This window comes from Hyperoodon ampullatus (genome assembly GCF_949752795.1).
Source record: "Hyperoodon ampullatus genome assembly, chromosome: X".
NCBI lineage: Eukaryota > Metazoa > Chordata > Mammalia > Artiodactyla > Ziphiidae > Hyperoodon > Hyperoodon ampullatus.
The window spans coordinates 68,324,657-68,331,116 of record NC_136913.1 but is presented as its reverse complement, the minus strand read 5'-3'; positions in this window follow the sequence as shown (position 1 = coordinate 68,331,116).

Genomic DNA, 6,460 nt, shown 5'->3' with positions numbered 1-6,460 from the left:
TATGTTCATTTGAATAAGTGGTCCCCTCTTCAGGATTTTACAGATTTACTATGTCAGAGATGGTTCTTCACTGAGCTTGGGGTTCTGGACAGGTCACTGGGTAGCACATTTACCAGATTAAGCTTGTAATTCATGCCTCAGTTTGGGTGAGGCCACTACCTGAAGCCTGAAGTCAGAAGGATGCCACTATTTGAGAACAGTTGGATAGGAAAACTGGGTTGGTTTCCTGCCCCAGCACAGCTGTAATATGAGCTCTGTGGTCACGTGGATTCTCTGGTCAAGTTCCTAGCCAAGTGGGGATCGATGTTATACTCAGCAGTTGGATAAGGCTGCAAATTTGCTTCCCTGCTCAGGCAGGTCCATGAAACAAACTCCACAGCCATTACTGCTCAATGTCTGTGTACCCAAATCAGGTAGAACTGCCCACCGAGCTCCCTGGTCAGACAATTCCACTGGCTTGGTGCTGCAGATGGACAGATATGTTGGCTGGGTTCTCTACTCATTTGCTACTGTACATGGGGCTCTAAGATGGGCTACACAGCTTCCTGGGGGTTCTACTTAGGCTTCCTGGTCAGATGGAACTGGGAGTTATGTTCATTGGTAGGCAGGACTGTGGCAGTTTCTTATAAAACTAAATATATGTTTTCCTTATGACCTAGCAATTCTACTGCTGTGTATTTACACAAGAGAAATAAAGCATGCATCCACAAAAAGATGTGTACCAAAATGTTTATAGTATTTTTGTGCATAATTGTTAAAATCTGGAAAAAGGGCAAGTGTTCAACAGTAGAAGAATAAATAAACTTTGGTGTAACCATACAATAGAGTACTATTAGTCAGTATATAAACTAGCTATGACAGATGCAACAACATGGAAGAATCTCAAAAATATGGTAAGTGAAAGAAGCCTTTCACAAGAAATACATACTGTAAGATTCCATTCATATGAAAATCTAGAATAAGAATTGACAATCTTTATCTGTAAAGGGTAAGATAGCATATGTTTTAAGTTTTGTGGGCCATGTGGTCTCTGTTGCAAAAACTTAAATCTCCTGTTGTAGTGAGAAAGCAGTCATAGACAATAAGTCAATGAATAAACATGCTCATATTCCAATAAAACTTTATTTACAAAAGTAGACAGTGTGTAAAGTTAGGCCCATGGGCTGTAGAATTTGCCAACTTCTGACCTAGAAGAAACAAAATTAATCTGATAGAATACAATCAGAATAATGATTTTATCTAAGGGATGCGTAGATAGGTATTTACTGAGAAAAAAACATAAGGGAAATTCATGGGGTGAAGGCAATTGTTAGAATTCATGGAATGATACATTCATGATCTGTCTTTTAAGTCATGTAAATTTTACTTCTATGGTAAGCAGAATTTTAAGATCATATGCAAAATTCATTGCTTCCTGGTGTACATGACCTATATAATCCTTGGAAATGTGAATATTATGTCTTTCAGTCTTGTGATTAAGTTATATCTTATAGTAGTTGACTTTAAGAGAGATTATATAGGTAGGCCTGACCTAATCACATGATTTCTTTAAATCTGGGTCTAGAAGTAAATGATGGAGGAGTCAGAAAGAATGAAAACAGTAAAGAGATTTGATGCAAGGGATATTCTCTGCTGCTGAATAGTGAAGGTCACATCACACATAATATGGGTGGTCTCTGGGACTTGATAGAAGCCCCTGACTGATAGCTAGTAATTACTGGGACTTCAGTCTAAGAGTTGCATGGAACTGAATTCAGCCACAACCAGAATGAGCTTGCAAGTGGATTCTTCCTCAGAGGCTTCAGATGAGAACTTGGTCTGTGTTATCCATTGATTGCAGTGTTTTGGTACCCTGAGCAGAGAATCCAGGTATACCATGCTGGGCTTCTGACCTACAGAGCTGTGATCTAATAAACAGGTATTCTTTCAAGCTTCTAAATTTGTGATAATTTTTAGTGCAGCAATAGAAAACTAATACAAACTCAAAAGGAAAAATCTTAACTAAATATTGAATTGTAGTTAATGATATAAATGCTGGAGTGTTTGGTGGCAAAGAATACTGATATCTGCCATTTACTTTCAAATGCATCAAAGATAATTTGAATTGATGCATGGATAAAATAATGAGAAATGGATATGTACTAAAGCAAGTATATTAAAATGTTAACTGTAGTCTCTAAGTGATGGTTATTTGGCTTTTCACTGTGGTGTCCTTTCAAATTTTCTGTATATTTGAAAACATTCATAATCAAGTGTTGAAAATATGTAACGAAAAGCTGCTATTGTCTGAATGTTTGTGTCTGCTATCCAAATTCATATGTTGAAATTAAAATCCACAAGGTGATATTATTAGGAGGGGATTAGGTGAAATTAATGCTTTTATAAAAGAGGCCTCACAGAATTCTTCCACCATGTGAAGAGACAGCAAAAAGGCAACTGTCTATGAACCAGGAAGTCCTCACTGGAAACCAAATCTTCTGGCAAATTGATATTGGATTTGTCAGCCTCCAGAACTTAAGAAATAAGTTTTTGTTGCTTATAAGCCACTGATTTTGTGGTATTTTGTTATAGCAGCCTGAATGGACTAAGACAGAAAATTGGTATCTAGAAGTGTGAGTGCCACTAGAACAAATATCTAAAAATGTGGAAGTGGCTTTGGAACTGGGTAATGGGTAGCGGCTGGAAGAATTTGGGTGTGTATATTTTTAAAAGCCTATGATGATGGGAACAGGACTCTAGTGGCAATTCTGGTGACAGCCCAGAAGGAAAAGAGGAGCTGTAGGGAAAACCTCAATCTTCTCAGAGAATAACTAAGCAGTCATTAACAAATGTTGATAGAAATATGGATGGTAAAGACCATCCTGGTGAGATATAAGATGAAAATGAGGAACATGTTATTGGAAACTCGAGGAAAGACAATCTTTATTATAAAGTGACAAAGAACTTCGCTGAACTGTGTTTGTGCCCTAGTATTTTGTGGAAGGTAGAACTTGTGAATGATGAATTTGGACACTTGGATGAGAAAATTTCTAAGCAAAAGATGAAGAAGCAGCCTTCTCTTGACTGCTTATAGTAAAATGCAAAGAGAGAAAGTACTTAAGTATGAAATTGTTAATCAAAAAGGAATCAGAACTTAACAATTTGGAAAATTCTTAGCCTCTTCACATTGAAAGGCATGAAAAAAAATTGTTCAGGAGAGAATTCAAATCATGGAGCCACCCAGAGGCTTGAGCACATGCGCAGTTAGAGGGTAAAGGTGAAGGTAAGACCTCAATAAGGCAATGCCCAGTGGAGCTGTGGGTGTGGGCACCCAGCAATGCCATGGGTGTGGAGACACCCCAGTGTGTCAGGAAGTGGGGACACACACTATTGTATCCAAAAGGTGGAACCTTTTCTCCAGTGGACCTAGCAGGCAGAGCATCAAGTTAAGGAAGATTATTCTCAAGTCTTAAGATTTGATGTTGTTTGCCCTGTTGGGTTTTGGACTTGCTTGGGAACTGTCACCCCTTTCTTATTTCTCCCTTTTTGAATGAAAGTGTTTAATCTATGCCTGTCCCATCATTGTATTTTGGAAGCACATAACATGTTTGATTTCTTAGGTTCAGAACTGGAGAGCAATTTTAATCAGGATGAATTATAATTTGAGTCTCACTTATGCCTAATTTAGATATTTACATGAGAATTTGGACTTGAACTTTTGAGTTGATGGCTAGAATTATTTAAGACTTTGGGGGCTATTGGGATAGAATGAATGCATTTTGCATGCAAGAGGGATATATGTGTTGAAGGCCTGGAGTAGAATGCTGCGGCCTGAATGTCTGTGTTGCCCCAAAATTTATATTTTGAAATCTTAACACCCAAGTTGATGGTATTAGGAGGTGGGGCCTCTGGGTTCATTAGGTCATGAGGGCCAACCATCATGAATGGGATTACTGCTTTTATAAAAGAGATGCCACAGAGCTTCCTAGCACGTTATGCCATGTGAAGACACAGTAAAAAGATGGCTGTCTAAGAACCAGGAATTTCTTATTGAACACTAAATCTGCTGGCACCCTGATCTTGGACTTAGCCTCCAGGGCTGTGAGAAATAAACTTCTGCTGTTTATAAGCCACCCAATCTGTGTTATTTTATTATAGTTCCCAATACATACTAAAACAAATGTCAACTTCAAGACTTTCAGTGATGATGGGCTTCCCTGGTGGCGCAGTGGTTAAGAGTCCGCCTGCCGATGCAGGGGACACGGGTTCGTGCCCCGGTCTGGGAAGATCCCACATGCCGCGGAGCGGCTGGGCCCGTGAGCCATGGCTGCTGAGCCTGCGCGTCCGGAGCCTGTGCTCCGCAATGGGAGAGGCCACAACAGTGAGAGGCCCATGTACCGCAAAAAAAAAAAAAAAAAAAAAAAAAAAAAAAAAAAAAAAAAAGACTTTCAGTGATGAAAAGTATCTTAGTGGTCATTCCACTCTAACCATCTGAGGGCCCCTCACTTTCTTCCATTCTATTCACTGCATTCACTTCCCAGAGATAAGGTATACCAGCCAAATGGACACTTTTTTTTTCTTTATCAGAGCTACCATTTTTACCTTGGTGAGCTGGTCTGAGTCAGCTAATGGAAACCTGAAGGGCATCTATAACTTTCTCTCTCCCTTAAACCTACTTCCCCTCTTTGTGCCTCACCTTGAATCTTCTATCTGTAATCAAAGAAGAAGGCATTTTCAGTCCAAATAAAAGGAGTCAACGGAAAAGAGTATCCTAGATGCCCAAGGTCTACAAGACTTAACTTTCCTTTGGCCAAAGTGTTGTCATCCAAAAAGCCTCAGAAGTCTGTCAAGAACCGTGAAGTACCTGGAATTTTACTCTACTTGCAAGCTATCAAGTTAGCCTGCCACGTTTTAGGAATACTGACAGAAAAAAATGAGAGAGAGAGGACTTTATTATTCAAGGAAGAGAAGGCAGCATGAGCATCATGTTTGTATTTGTTCCCATTGCCCCCCTAGGTCCACTGGGGCATTGTGGAGGTTGGCTCAGGTTGTTATAGTAATGTTATGTAATGGGTTTGCATCATAGCCAAGGAACTCTGAGCTTAGGAAACACCAATCTTTTAAAAGGGTTTCAAGGAAACTTGCCTAGTCTTTGTCCCTGAAAGAAGAAATTATTTTTATTATTATGATCAGTACACACATCTTTCTCCTTTCCCACAAGGAGACAGTATATCTTCTAAAGCTCCTTGCTATACAAACATCCTTGAAAAGGTAGTCCAGAACAAAGCTGTAAGTGTCTTTGCTCACAAGACAGGCAGAGTGTGAGAAACTCATAGGGAATTTTCTCCCAGAAATTTCCAACGGGAACATGAAATTTGGCTCCTTTGCCTCTGATCCAGAAACCTCATGTCTTCTGCCACATTCTATGACACTGAATCAGCATACTCATCTGACTCTAGCTACATCACTGAGGCCCATGAAACTAACCTGTGTCATGTTTTTGTCTCTCCAGACCATTTGCAGACTAACAATTATGCACCTTTTGTTGCCAAAGCTACTCAACAATTAGACTATGGTGAAGGAATGTAATAGAACTTACATGCTACCTTCTATCAGAGGAATCTAATATTGAGCATTGTCATGGACACTTCAAAAACTGATTCAAAAATAAGTTTGTCTGTACTTCCCTGGTCCATATAGTTTAGTAAAGCAGTCTGGTCATTACATGTAGCTGTCCTTAGAAAGGGAGCATTTTCTTTTGGCCACTTAGGTAATAATCAGATGAAAAGAATTGGGCACTATGCAGACCTATTTTGAAAATAGATATTAAAAATGCCCTTGACTGTCTTGCACTTAATCCTTCAAGACAAATAGTCTGTGTGTGAGTAGGGGATGATTGGAAGCAAGGTACAGTTGTAGCTGCTGGAATGGGATGCACTGATTTTTTGTGATAATAGAGTGAGAACAACAACCTGGCACCTGGGGAAAAAACACTTTAGACCCTGAGAAGTATGGGTTAGGGAGGATCATTAATGATCTTTATCTTCCAGTGCATCCCCGGAGCATTCCTAATAAAGGGAAACATTTTGGTGCAACTTTCCAAAACTATTGCAAGTGTCTTAAATTAAGTGAATACAGGTCTGCCATCCCCTGCCAGAGAGTTCTAATCATGATTAGATTGCTATTACCATTAACCTCACTGCAAAGTCTATCAGAAATAGCAGAGTTTGACCTTAGCTTTTGTACCTCCAATGCAAAACTCCTGTCAACACCCCAGATGTTCTCCCCACTCCCATTCTCAGTCATTTCATAGGACAAATGAATGCCACTTCATTGGTGGCATGGACAAACAGGACAGATTGGGCTGACTACCCTCAAAAAGTTCCTCCAAAAACAAGGACTAAGTGCAATTATTCAAACTGAACAGAGAAACCTAAGGTCTACAAAGCGAACTAGGAGAACACATTGGAGCCCCTGTCAA